The 13,962-nt window shown below is 43.8% G+C and overlaps 1 long non-coding RNA gene across 1 annotated transcript in view; it reads left to right on the forward strand.

Moving 5' to 3' along the window:
• Nucleotides 1–1,537: 1,537 nt before the first annotated feature.
• The window catches only part of LOC308593159, a 350,716-nt gene continuing 338,291 nt past the window's right edge, over nt 1,538–13,962 (forward strand). The window contains exon 1 of the long non-coding RNA XR_014010797.1: nt 1,538–2,437. This is a non-coding gene — a long non-coding RNA (uncharacterized lncRNA). The remainder of the gene's footprint in view (nt 2,438–13,962) is intronic.

Genomic DNA, 13,962 nt, shown 5'->3' on the forward strand with positions numbered 1-13,962 from the left:
GGTTGCACACACTAGAAAGGAAATGCTGCAGCGAACAGTGTGGTGGCCTATGAAAGAATAAATAACCGCACATCAATGGTTCTGCACGTCCTGCACAAACTGTGTAGGTTAGACTTTTAAAAATACAATCACTTAGGAAGGAGAAACATTTGAAGCGGCTCCAAAGTGCATAGCCGGAGCCAAAAAAATCCTCTCTGAGTTTTGATTTATTTACGGATAGGTAGCACTAAAAGAAACCACACGAGCTGGCTGGGAACTTCAATCTCCAGTTCCTGGAAGAAAGTCCTCTTTAGCTCCCTCTGCTGGAGTCCTGTTACAATCTGTGTTGCAGAAGCAACAAATCCCTCAGAGAAGATGTCCCAGTCTGGAGATGGACAATTTTGATCTATAGCCCACTTCCAAGGAAATAACTTACATAAACCCTGCTTAAAACAGCTGCATTGGCTACCAGTTTGTTTCTGGCCCCAATTCAAGGGACTCACATTAGTAGGGGGTCCATCTTCTCAAGATAACTCGCGTGTGGGACATCACAAGGAGCCAGGGAGCAATATCAAATGCCCTCTGAACACAGGGGGCCCAGCCCCCTCAAAAAACCCAAAGAAACATTGGGAGGGGGGCAATGTTTTATCAGGGCTGTTCACAAGATAAAAATACAGGATAAAAACACAATTTAATAGTTAGAACACAACACAACAAAACAATAACCCCCCCTCCCACAAACACATTTAAAAGGCCCAATAAAATTAATCATCCAAAGGCCTGGTTGAAGAAGAAGGTTTTTGCCTGTCTCCTAAAGGTGTATAATGAAGGTGCCAGGCACACCTCCCTGGGGAAAGCATTCCACAGACAAGGAGCCACAACAGAGAAGGCCCTCCTGCTGCTGCCAGCTATTTTGCGTTGCCACCCTCCGGACCTCTTGTGGAGGAGGCACACAAAGAAGGACCTCAGATGCTGATCACAGAGGCCACCTTGGTTTATATAGGGAGAGGTGGCTTATATGGGGAGCGTCCCCCCCCCCCGCCCTGCATACACACAACCTGAAGCAGCAACTCACCAACAACAATGGACCGTCCAATGGATATACAAATCCAGAAAGTAGCCATATAGCAAGACTTGGTGCTAACTCTGTCCCCATATCTGTTCAGATAACACTACTGCAGGACCTCACATCTTCAGCCATACCATCAAGGGAGTATTCACCAGCAAATGTCCTAACATATGATGCATATATACAGGCCATAATGCTCCACAGTGCCATTCAGTTATTTACATCAGCCAAACCACACAGTTTCTGTGCAAAAATAAGAAAAGGACACAAGTCCGGCGTTGAAGATGGTAACACACTGGCAAGAGAACATTTCAGCCTGTCAAGACATTCAGTAACAGATGTTGAAAGATGCTATACTACCCTTTCATGAGCGTGCAGTTACCAAATAACATAAATATTTAAATAAAGAAATAGTACAGTACTCAGGTTTTAAGGGCATTACAAAGGAGGAGGGATCCTATTAGCGGTTCCTGTGCTTCCACCCACCTAGAAACAACAGTTTGAACCCCAGATTTCATTTTTTTAAAAAAAATGCTGCTGAGCTGCTATCAGTATGCAGATTTGACACAATCACAGATCAATTGAGATTAAGATTCGCAGCCCACTAAATAGAGTAATTCTCCCTCTGAATCACTGACCCTTTTTGCTTCTTTGCAGTTGGCTCTGCATCATAATGGGGATGCTCTTATCTCTTGCATTGTTTGGTCTCCACCCTTCACTTTGTAATAACATCCCCCACCTCCTCCTGCCAGCTAATTTAGCGTCACTAACTAGAAACCCTGAAATTTTGGATCCCCTCCAAACTGGTGCCACAAACGTGCCAGTCTTTAGGGTGGCACGGGACTCTGTTATTTTTTTCCCTGCAAGCAGGTTAGCACAGTTTCCCCTCTAGAATTTATCAGCTACTCATCTGGTGCTCTGCTTCCAGGAGCCTCCCACAAAGGTTTATTTTGCAGAAGGCTGTGCTATTCTCCAGGGAATGGCTGGCTTCTGCTAATTAGGAGGGAAGTTATAAAGAGTGTGTTAATTTTTCAAGCAAAAGAATGATAAGCCAGTGGTGACTCTTGCTTCTGTACCTATACCCCCTAATACAAATAAGGCTGCGTTCTGGACATAACCCTGTTAATAGCATGCCCTTATAAATAAACAGCTTATGAATTCTATTTTGTACTCTGCACTTCGGTGCAGGGGAGCCCAAATGCTCAAAGCAGATACATACCCTGAGTAAAATGTAAACCTGCAGAGGAGATCCTCATTGGCTCTCAAATTCAGTGCCACCCTTCTTGTTTAGTTGTTTAGTCGTGTCCGACTCTTCGTGACCCCATGGACCAGAGCACTCCAGGCACTTCTGTCTTCCACTGCCTCCCGCAATTTGGTCAAACTCATGTGGTAGCTTCGAGAACACTGTCCAACCATCTCATCCTCTGTTGTCCCCTTCTCCTTGTGCCCTCCATCTTTCCCAACATCAGGGTCTTTTCCAGGGAGTCTTCTCTTCTCATGAGGTGGCCAAAGTATTGGAGCCTCAGCTTCAGGATCTGTGCTTCCAATGAGTACTCAGGGCTGATTTCCTTAAGAATGGATAGGGCTGATCGTCTTGCAGTCCATGGGACCCTCAAGAGCAGGGGTCAGCAAACATTTTCAGCAGGGGGCCAGTCCACTGTCCCTCAGACCTTGTGTGGGGTCGGACTATTTTTTTTTGGGGGGGGGGAGGAACGAATTCCTATGCCCCACAAAGAAGAGAAGAGTTTGGATTTGATATCCCACTTTATCACTACCCGAAGGAGTCTCAAAGTGGCTAACATTCTCCTTTCTCTTCCTCCCCCACAACAAATACTCTGTGAGGTGACTGCTGTCACCATCTGCAGTGATCCTGGAGCCCAAGAAAGTAAAATCTCTCCCTTACACCACAATTACAACACATAAGCTGCCTTCTGCCAAGTGACACCCTTGGTCCATCTAGTTTACTTCTCTCTACACTCACTGACTGGCAGCAGCTCCCCAGGGCCTGATCTAGACACAACAGAGAAGCGTTTCAATTTAAAGCACTGTGAATTTAAACAGGGAAAACTGGTAGAGAAAAAAAGGGGACTCCACATCACCATCTGGTGACACAATGTTATATTGCACATAGGTAAAGGTAAAGGTACCCCTGCCCGTACGGGCCAGTCTTGACAGACTCTAGGGTTGTGCGCTCATCTCACTCTAAAGGTCGGGAGCCAGCGCTGTCCGAAGACACTTCCGGGTCACGTGGCCAGCGTGACAAGCTGCATCTGGCGAGCCAGCGCAGCACACGGAACGCCGTTTACCTTCCCGCTTGTAAGCGGTCCCTATTTATCTACTTGCACCCGAGGGTGCTTTCGAACTGCTAGGTTGGCAGGCACTGGGACCGAACGATGGGAGCGCACCCTGCCACGGGGATTCGAACCGCCGACCTTTCGATCGGCAAGTCCTAGGTGCTGAGGCTTTAACCCACAGCGCCACCCACGTCCCTTATATTGCACATACAATGCATGTAAATAACTTTTTCTTTACCAGTCTAACTGAGTCCTAGGATTTCAAACAGATGACATTTCCAGCACAGCCTGGAGATGTTAGGGACTGAACCTGGAACGCCAGCCTGCAAGCTAGATGTTCTACCTCTGAGCCATGGCCCTTCGCGCCTGACTATTTTAAAAGTAAGCTATTGCAGGTGGAAGCTATCCCATCTATTTTTTGGTTCAGAGGGGCTGAAGGAAAGTGGCAGAACACTGCAACAACTCCCAGTGTGGTGTAGTGGTTAAGAGCGGTAGTCTCGTAATCTGGGGAACCGGGTTCGCGTCTCCGTTCCTCCACATGCAGCTGCTGGGTGACTTTGGGCCAGTCACACTTCTTTGAAGTCTCTCAGCCCCACTCACCTCACAGAGTGTTTGTTGTGGTGGAGGAAGGGAAAGGAGAATGTGAGCCGCTTTGAGACTCCTTAAAGGGAGTGAAAGGCGGGAATATCAAATCCAAACTCCTCCTCCTCCTCCCCTTCTTCTTCTTCTTCTTCTTCTTCTTCTTCTTCTTCTTCTTCTTGCCTTTTCATGGCTGGAACACAGTTCGGCTCCAATGGAACCGCACTGAACCTCAGGGTTTTGCTTTAAGCAACAACTTAGGTCAATATCCTTGAGAATCTGCTCAAGGTTCTTATTGGATACTAAAGGTGGAATCTTAATGGAGCAGTTTGCTACACCTTATAGTGAGTAATAAACACTGAGATTCCTAAAAGACGAATGGAAAAAAACCCACCACCTCCCTTTCTTCCGTCATAGAGTTCACAGGTGGTCTCTATCTAGCACTGACCAAACCAAGACTTACTTAATTTCAGGGGGGGAAATAGCAATGTAGGAAGCTGTCTTATACTGAGTCAAACCACTAATCCATCAAGTTCAGTATTGTCTACATTGACTGGCAGCAGCCTGCCAGGGTTTCAGGCAGGAATCCTTCCCAGTTATACCTAGAGAGGCCAAGAACTGAAGCTGCAAGATGCATATTTCAGTGAGCAACAGCCCTTCTGCAAAGTTGCGATACTTCATGCCATTCGGCTATGCCCTTTTATACCTTCACTTTTCTATGTAATTTTGGAAGTATATTAAGCACCTCAATTTATTTTTTTGTGAAGAAACAGATATAATCATCTTTTCATCTTACACTAATTTTGGTGGTCTCATGCCTATGAGCTTGACCAGAACAGGAAAGGTCAAAGGGGTCTGCAAGATTCCCTCGCCATTAACCTTCAGAGCTGTTTTTTTTTCTACATCATCTCAGTCCCATAAACCAAATTTTATTATCAGACTTTACCAACCTGCCGCAACCCTTCTTCTCTAGCTTCACACTGCTAACTGAAAGTCCCCTTCATCCTGCTTTCCTCAAATTTCAGCCTCTTTTGGCTTTACCTTCCTTGTAAAAAAAGAAAGAAAAAGGCCCAAGTGAAACATCAAATCTTGAAAGCGCCTTAGCTGTTCATCAAAGAGAGCCTATGTGAACTTGCTTTACTGAATTCATTGCTGGTTACTCTTAAGTTATTTGCTGCCACTTACTGGATAACTATATATCATGAAACAGCCTGGAACCTGGTTGCAATGAAGCTCACAGGTTTCTGAGAATAACGGAGCAATGTAAGTATGTTTTGTATATTATTTTCAGAAACATTTTTCTTTTTTGTGCATTTCCCACAATATAGGCATTTTTGCAAGCACTGGTTGGAGAACAGCATCACAAAATCCAAGTAAATATGAATTTTGGAGGGTGGCTGTATTTTGGTTCTAATATTGTTTTAGAAAGTGCAGATTTCATAAATTTGGATTTGGATGAGAACTGAATCAAAATTTCCCCCTATGCTTACTCTGAACTAAATCCAAAGTTAGCAAAGTGGAACTTAGAGAGTCACCCAGTAAGTATCATAGCCGAGTGGGAATCTGTATCTGGATCTATCTGGTCTGAGGCTGCATACAGACCATACATTTAAAGCACATCCCCCAGAAAAGAGTCATGGGAACTTTGATTTCCCACTCACTGAGTTATACATATGAGCACCTCTAACAAACTACAGTTCCCAGTATTGTTTAGGGGAAGCCATATGCTTCAAATGTAGGGTGCGTATGCTGCCTAAGTCCAATTCTCTAAATCACTACACTACACTGGCTCTCCGTAGTTCTTGACTTGCATTAGATTTTACCAGTTGCTTCCCAAAAGGGGCAAGTCAGAGTCTGTGTGGTGCTTTTAAGTTCTTTGTTTATAAATGTACATAAAAGGTAAAGGTAAAGAGACCCCTGACCATTTGGTCCAGTCGTGAGCGACTCTGGGGTTGAGGCTCATCTCACTTTATTGGCCGAGGGAGCCGGCGTACAGCATGGTGGCCAGCATGACTAAGCCGCTTCTGGCGAACCAGAGCAGCACATGGAAACACCGTTTACCTTCCCACCAGAGTGGTACCTATTTATCTACTTGCACTTTGACATGCTTTTGAACTGCTTGGTTGGCAGGAGCAGGGACTGAGCAATGGGAGCTCACCCCGTTGTGGGGATTCGAACTGCCGACCTTCTGATTGGCAAGTCCTAGGCTCTGTGGTTTAACCTACAACGCCACCCGCATCCCACTTAAACGTACATACACTTTCCCAAAGAATCATAGACTATTGTAGAGCTGGAAGGGACCTCGAGAGTCATCTAGTCCAATCTCCTGCAATGTAGGCAGCGGCGTAGGAAGGGGGGTAAGGTGGGTGTGGTCCGCCCCTGGCATCATCACTGAGGGGGGTGACAAAATGGCAAAAATATGTGTTTTTAAAATAAGAAATTCCCATCATAAAAAAAGGTTTTAAGTGCGTATGCTCACAATGTTAAGTAAATTAAACCAGAAAATAACACTTGCAACTGTATCTTATTTTTCCTTCTTTTAATAATTTCAATGGGGGGGGGGGTTGACAAGAAATTTTCTGCACCAAGTACCACCTGACCTTGCTACGCCACTGAATGTAGGCACCTTTTGCCCAATGTGGGCTCGAGCGCACGACCTTGAGATTAAGAACCCCATGCTCTGCTGACTGAGCCATGAGCCAATGGTCTTCCTTTCTAAATTTTGTCCTGCCAGGGCTCGGAGAGAGATGAAATCCCAGCGATCCCTGAGGAGAGAAACGACCACGTGCACACAGCCAAGAATGTTTTAGAGGCACTTAGACCACCAAACTAATCTCACACTTTGTTCGGAATCATTTGACAAGACTTGGGAAGAGAGAGAACACACACACAAAAAAAATCCTTCATGTAAGGAAACTTGCAGAAAACCAGAAAGATGAAAGGAAGACATGCTGGGACTTTCTTGGTTTATCCCCTCTTTGTATCACCATTATCACGTTATCTTTTTTTTAACAAAGTATATCCATTTTGTTATCTGAAGGCGTACTAAGATTATAAAATAGCTGATTTCCTTCTGAACTCAATTCACGCTAGGAAATAAGCCTTTGAAAATCATGCCTTAGCAAGACAGGTGTTTAATCTAAAATGTGTTCCTTTGCTCTTGATTCTGTTCCTAATTGTATCACGAGATGCTGCTTAAATTTAAATTATGCCACCTACTTGTTTTTGTTTTTTGAGGGTGGGTTTTCTTTTCATTATGAAAGGGAAAGGAGAGCTATCATGGTGTAACGGAGGGGTAGGGAAACTTATTTTAGCCTTCTCTTCTGGGTAACCTTCTGAAAACCACATCAGTGATGGATGTTAAAGTTACCTTTGTACAGTAGGCTGGTGCAGAATCTCTCACACAGCCTCTCCATCTTCCAGGAGAGCAAAAGTCATTATCAGAAGTCAAGGACACATTCCAGCTAGGAGGAAATTTCAAGGCCGGTGAGCTGGGTGAGAAAGGGACAGGAGAAGGATTGTTGCCTAGGGAAAATCCCAAGAACCTGACACAGAGGCCTACAGGGCTTAAAGATTCACGCACACACTGATTCTACAATTTTAAAAATGTAGAATGATACAAAGGGCCTGTTTCTACCTGTGACACTGCTTTAAGAAGTGTTGAGACACTTGTTTGGTTGGATATTGCTGTTTTCTTAAATATTTAACTCAAGGTGAAGTCCAGTCATAGGTGCCCATAGGAAATTTGCTTTCCGTTTTGTTTCTACGTACACTGATTTGAACAACCAAAATACACCAAAGTTATCAATTATCAGAAACTACTGCTGCCACGTGTCTGGATCTTCCCAGACATTACTGAGATTTCAAAGGCAGAATTGATGTCCAGGGGAAATTTCCAAAAGGCGGCACATCATTCTGGATCTAGATTTTTCCAATCGAAAAATCACGTTCTTTAGCGTACTTGTAAAAAAAAGCTCAAGAATTTCTGTGGTGTTTTTTTTTTTTAAGAACACCCCCATCCCCCATTTTTCTCTATATTAACGAATGATTCAGACACAACAGGAAACCCTGGTTTGCTACTTCCTGAGCAATCCAGAGCAAGCTTTATCTTGTTTGCTTCCTGATCCTCTCTTCCAACAGGCACTAGAGAAAAAGATCAGGAGATTTTCAACAAGCAAGAGTTCTTTGTTACAGCTGAACTGGGGGGAAATCTGTGTTTTGCTTACACTCTGGTTAGTAAATAAGCCAGGAGTTGAAACAGGAACCTTGGCTTCTTTGAATGAAGTTTAAACAAACTACAGCTCTCCAAGTGTGGAAGAGAAACTGTGGTTTGTTTAAAGCAGAAGCAAATGCATTCTTCTAATCTCCTCTCAGTGGTACTTCCCTTCAACAAAATGTTTAGGTGTGAAATAACAGCTGTGCAAGATGTCTTAAATCCAACATATTGGGCTTCTTACCTGTTTATAGCTCTTCCTGCATGTTCATTTGGATTTGATTGTATGCAATCCCTAGCCCTAAGCTATTGTCATTTATCAGTAGAAGCACTCAGACAGCTGTCATATTTCATCCAGAGGAGAATGCATTTCTGTGAGCCCTGATAAGTGTTTACGTATCCATTTCAAATGGTTAAAATAAATGTGGACCATTCAAGAAGAAGGTAATACTTGGAAGTGCAAGATAGCAATGCCATTATTTTTATCACACAGAAGTCTGACCCTTTGATGTCTATCAGTGCTAGAAGGTCAGGTGAAACATTGCCAAAGAGTTAACAATTGTGCAGCAGAGATCATAGCCTTTGGGTTTTGAATGCATTACCAAATGCATTACCAAAACCTGTTCTGCTACTTAGAATTTCAACTCAGACTCTGAGGTCATGGGGCTTTCTAAGGCACTTTTGGTGCTGGCCTTTAACTCTTAAGTGCCCAAGGAGTGAAAGATTACAATATTAAAAAGCTTTTCTATATTACTGTACTCAAGGCAGTTTACAACCCACAGAAATGACAAAACATTCCACGAAAATTGCATTGGTATCCTATGGCGAGGGTAGCCAACGTGGTATCCTCCATATGTTGTTGGACATCTCTGTCCATTGGACAATGTGGCTGATGGGAGGTAGACTCTAACCATCTCCAGAGGGCATTAGACTAGCCACAGAGGCAGTTTTGGAGTAGCAAGACTGGTGCAGCCACACTGGATGCCATCCTGCAGGGAGCGCCAAAACATTGCTGTAGAATGGAATGGGGGGAATCTATTAAGTGTTAGGCCTAATGAGCACAGCAGCTCATCCCTGGTAGGTCTTACCTCATGAATCAGTTGCCAAGACTGAAAGTCCCCAGGTCCTCGCAGCCATCTAAGTCCCCTCACTCCAGGGCTTTTCCCAAGCAATCAGAGACTGAGTCTGTGTGAAACCTGTCACAGCTCCACCCATTTCAGCCCTTTTCTGGTTCTGTGAAACAGTGGGGGAAGGAGGGGGAGACACTCATGACTCTTCACCAGCCTGACTCATCACTGCCTCTTGGCCTCTCTCCTCCCACTCACCTGCTTCAGCTTCGGCCTCTGATTCTGGACTTCTCTCTGCCACAAACTCTCCCAGCTCAGTAAGCCCTGTTACTTCTTCAGCTTTCAACACGTCCTCCCCCCAGTCTTCTCTTTCTTCTTCTCCTTCTGACCACTCATTGTTGTCCCATCACCAGTCCCCAGGTTCTAAGCCTTCTTCCCCTGGTGGCTTCTCAGCTGGTTCCTCCCGTCATTCCTCTGTGTCCAACCAGTCCATGACAACAGCATATTGGCTTTCAAGGCGATGGGAGAGTTAAGACTTTGCCAAGCTAATGTCTACCGTGTGGTCCATTATCTAGGCTGCCAATGGAGTGAAAACTTGGAGTGAAACCAGTTTCAAGGATGGTAAGGTAAAAACACACTCAGCACAATTTGAGGACGGACGCATGAGAGATAATCAGCCAAGATACTTATTAAAGTAAAAGCTGTCCTTGAAGAATATATTCATGAATGTTGTGGTCTAATAAAATCTAGATATTACATCATGATTTATTCACCTCTGCCCAGGAACCAATTTACATATTGATCATAAAATTTGATCTCTTTTAGTGTGATGGATTTTCACAGTTCTCTCATTAATGTTTTGCCTTAAAATGCTAATGCTAAGCAGAGTTATAAAGTCAAGCACCCTGATTCTACAGAATAATAATGTTCCTTTATTTTCAGTGCTTCCTTACCATCACAATAGGTACAGTTTCTTTTCCATATGCATTTTCCTCAGAGGACTGGTCAGTATTTTGCTCTGGTTATAAATAGTGCAAGTGTCATGATTTCAACTATCCTAAGCGTATATGAAGCCAGTGATTAATTCAGGAGCTTGATTCATGAACATCTCTAGGGTGCTATTCAGATAATTTTCTGTGGAGGAACCCATGCACACATCACTTAAGACAATCACAAAAAAGGACCAAAAAACCTTCTGATTTGCATAAAATTTGCAGACACTAATGCACATATATAGCTACAAATTAAGGGAGAAATTCTCTAATTTAGTGTAGAGACATACCACCATTGTGGGAAAGACTGAGCAAGTTCTGTGTGCCTTGCTTATTCTGCTTTCCAGGTGCTCTGTTGATGGCCAACTCCAAGAACCATCACGTGTTCCTTTATCTTGAGACTGAGTTGGACTGGACTGCCCTCCAAACAAAGGACAGTCCTCTATAAAATAGGATGCACGGCCTCCCCAATTTTTGCTGTTTTGCTGATATAAATCTGTACTGCAGGTGTGCCTGGACACATATTTATGTGTACAATAAAACTCATGTGCTTATGTTATTAATATTCAAAGCTTTGCTTTTATTTATTGATATAGAGACGTAGATGTTGATACTAGATGCCATATTTATGCTTTCATTTCCTAACATTCACATCAACTGGTTTGACGGGGATTCAAGAAAGCAGGAAAGCGTTTTTCTTTCCTCCAGAGGGATTACTCCTTTGTTTAAAGTTATTTATGCGATGTAAGTTTTCGTCACAACAGAACCAGCATGCTGAACACCAGGCAGAGCTCAGCAGGCAGACACATGAATGTACACACCTGAATTATCTCCGCACTGAGGACAGCAAAATCGTCATGGAAAACATTATCTATGACTGCAGAATGCCAGGGGCATTTTCTAGTATCTAACGAATTTTTTTTAATATATCTGCATACATAAGCTGGCTCATCAATAATCTATGAAAATACTGTCCATTCTCCAAACTCTTGAGTGTGTGTGTGTGGAGTGTGGTTGTGTATAGAAACATGTGTCAATACAGAAATGGCAATGGGGAGAGGGAATACTGAGAGTGTCTATGGGAGAGATTTTTCTTCTTCTTCCTTTTCCCAGGTTCATAACATTCATCACAATGAGGTTGGAGCTGAACAGTATCTTCCCATCCCCCATACCATCATAATCTAATGTGACAAAAGTATCTTTGTTATACCTATATGTGCTCCTTTGCTATTGCCTACTGACCTGACATTTCTTAATCTGAGCTTGTTTTCCAGGTCACCGGTTTGCTTTCCCAGTCTTTTCTATCCTCTGCTGCAATAGGGTGAAGTCATCATCAATCATTATCGTTCTGTCTCCATCTTACCCTCTCAGATGCTGCTGGTGAGCCACGTAAAGCTTTCACAGCTGTTAATGAAAGCAAGACACAGAGGCTTAGCATGAGCGATAACCGATCTTTTAAAAAACAAACTAACTAACTAACTAACTAACTAACTAACTAACTAACTAACGCTGTCTTAAATCAGGAATAACTATATCTACAGAGGCACATCTACCAGAAGAGATGATACACCCAGACAACTTGGAAATAAGGCAACGCTTAACCATTTCGTAGAAGAAATTTCCCCAACAATATCAGAGAATGGGGGGCTTCTAGGAATAGAGGAGCAAACAAACAAGCCAGAATCCCAACTCCACCCCACCTCACAAAGCACAAAGGCACCTAAAAGTGTTTGCAAGTCTGTAGAAGGAGAATATTTTTCTTCCAAGGCTTTCTCTGGATGGCTGAACTTTGCTTTTCAAGAAATGTTTGTTACCGTAATTGCCTGCCAAGGAAAGGGGCAGCCTGACAATTCATGGGCCACCACAAATATTCTTTGCCTTTACATGCCACCTTCTTCTCCAAGGAGCTTGGGGTGGTATACATGGTCCCCCCCCCCATTTAATCCTCATAACAGCCCTGTGAGGTAGCCTAGGCGTTGAGGCAGTGACTGGCCCAAAGTAACCAAGTGAGTTTCATAGCTGTGTGGAGATTTGAACCCTGGTCCCCTAGGTCCAAGTTCAACACTCTAACCACTATCTCACACTGGCTCTGAGGGCAGAAAGGGAGAAGGATGAGACACTGAGACAATAACTGCTTTTTCTCAAGCTGAGGCTAAAGGGGTCTAAAGTGTGGCCCATCGCACACCCCTCTCTCATAATTTCTCAACATTCTGGCTGGCAGAAGTTCCTTCCAGAGTCACAATTTATCCATTGTAGGCAACTAGTCACTCTGCCCCCCTCCTTGCGGACACATTGTTTTGGCTGAGCCAATAATTCCTCTGTCCTGAGCTGCACCTGCACATGTACAACTCTGTGGTACAAGTGCCCAAGAAATGAAGTTGGCTGGGACAGATATTTCTTTTCCACTCTGGAACATGCCACCATTTTATTTTATTTTATTACTTTATTTGTTTTGGCTCAATACAGAGTGCCAGAAAAATAAGCTTTGTGTTGAGAAGCCAGGCATTCATCTGAATGCACGTTTTGACTTGCTCCTGTTAGTCTTTCCCTCATAGTGGAGAAGTGATAAGTTTTGCTGATTATAAAAAAAAACTACACACACACAATTAAGAAAATGGATTCCTCACATTAACCTGCCCAGAATCCAAGGTCACCTTTTGAAGCCCTGGGTGCCCCCAGGCAGATGATGAGCAGAGAATGATGGGGGTTTTTGGGTTGTGATGTGTGGCCTTTTCGAATGTTTTCTCCATGCTTTCTACCACCCCTATATTCACTTGCACGTCTTTTCAGAGTATCTTATTTACCCATGCCTTTCAAATTCCAGCTTATTGCTACAACCTGTGCTTTTCTGAGTTTACTGCTCTGCAGGTTTCGTTAGTTTGCTTGAGACTGTAGCCTTTGCATTATTGTTTGTCTCTTTCCTTCTCTGGAAATAGCAATATTGAAAAGAGGGATTTTATTATTTTTAAAGCACTGTTTTAAGTGTAAGGAACAAAACAGTGGATTGCATATAGAATCAGTGGGACCTGCACCCTGTCGCGTGGCGTGTTTCTGCTGTCCTAAGAACACGCCTGCTGATCAGGCCAATAGTCCATCTGGTCCAGCATCCGCTTCTCACAGTAGCTAAGCCCCGGGAAGCCTGTAAACAGGACCTGAGTGCAGCAGCACTTTGCCCACCTGCAGTTCCCAGCAGCTGACCTGCAGAGGTACGATGGCTCTGATGGTGGAGTTAGAAAAGAACCAATCATGGCTGGTAGCTACTGATAGCCTTACCATCCATGAGTTTGTGTTGTCTTCTTCTTTGGCGATCACTTGTAGCCAAGTAAGATTGTCTTCCATGAGCACAGTTTTAACAGTGAGTCCGTAAGTGACTGCGGAGGCCAACTCTGGATCCACACTTCCTTCCACAGTGGGGACATAGGTTTCTGGGTGGGAGTTGATCACGGTGAGGGTTTGCCAAGTGTGCCTTCCTCTTCGCACGTTTCTCCCTTTTGTCCTGAGTTCAAGCATCTTCAAAGCCCACAACACCTTTGGTAAAAGCTGTTCTCCAACTGGAGCACTCGCAGGCCAGTGTTTCCTGGTTGTCAGTGTTTATACTACATTTTTAAATAATTTGCCTTGAGAGAGTCTTTGAACCTCTTTTGTTGGCCACCGGCATTACGCTTTCCATTTTCAAGTTCGAAATAAAGTAGTTGCTCTGGAAGACGATAATCAGGCATCCAGACAACATGACCAATCAAACGAAGTTGATGTTGAGGAATCATTGCTT

Source organism: Podarcis bocagei, assembly GCF_964188305.1.
Source record: "Podarcis bocagei genome assembly, chromosome: 8".
NCBI lineage: Eukaryota > Metazoa > Chordata > Lepidosauria > Squamata > Lacertidae > Podarcis > Podarcis bocagei.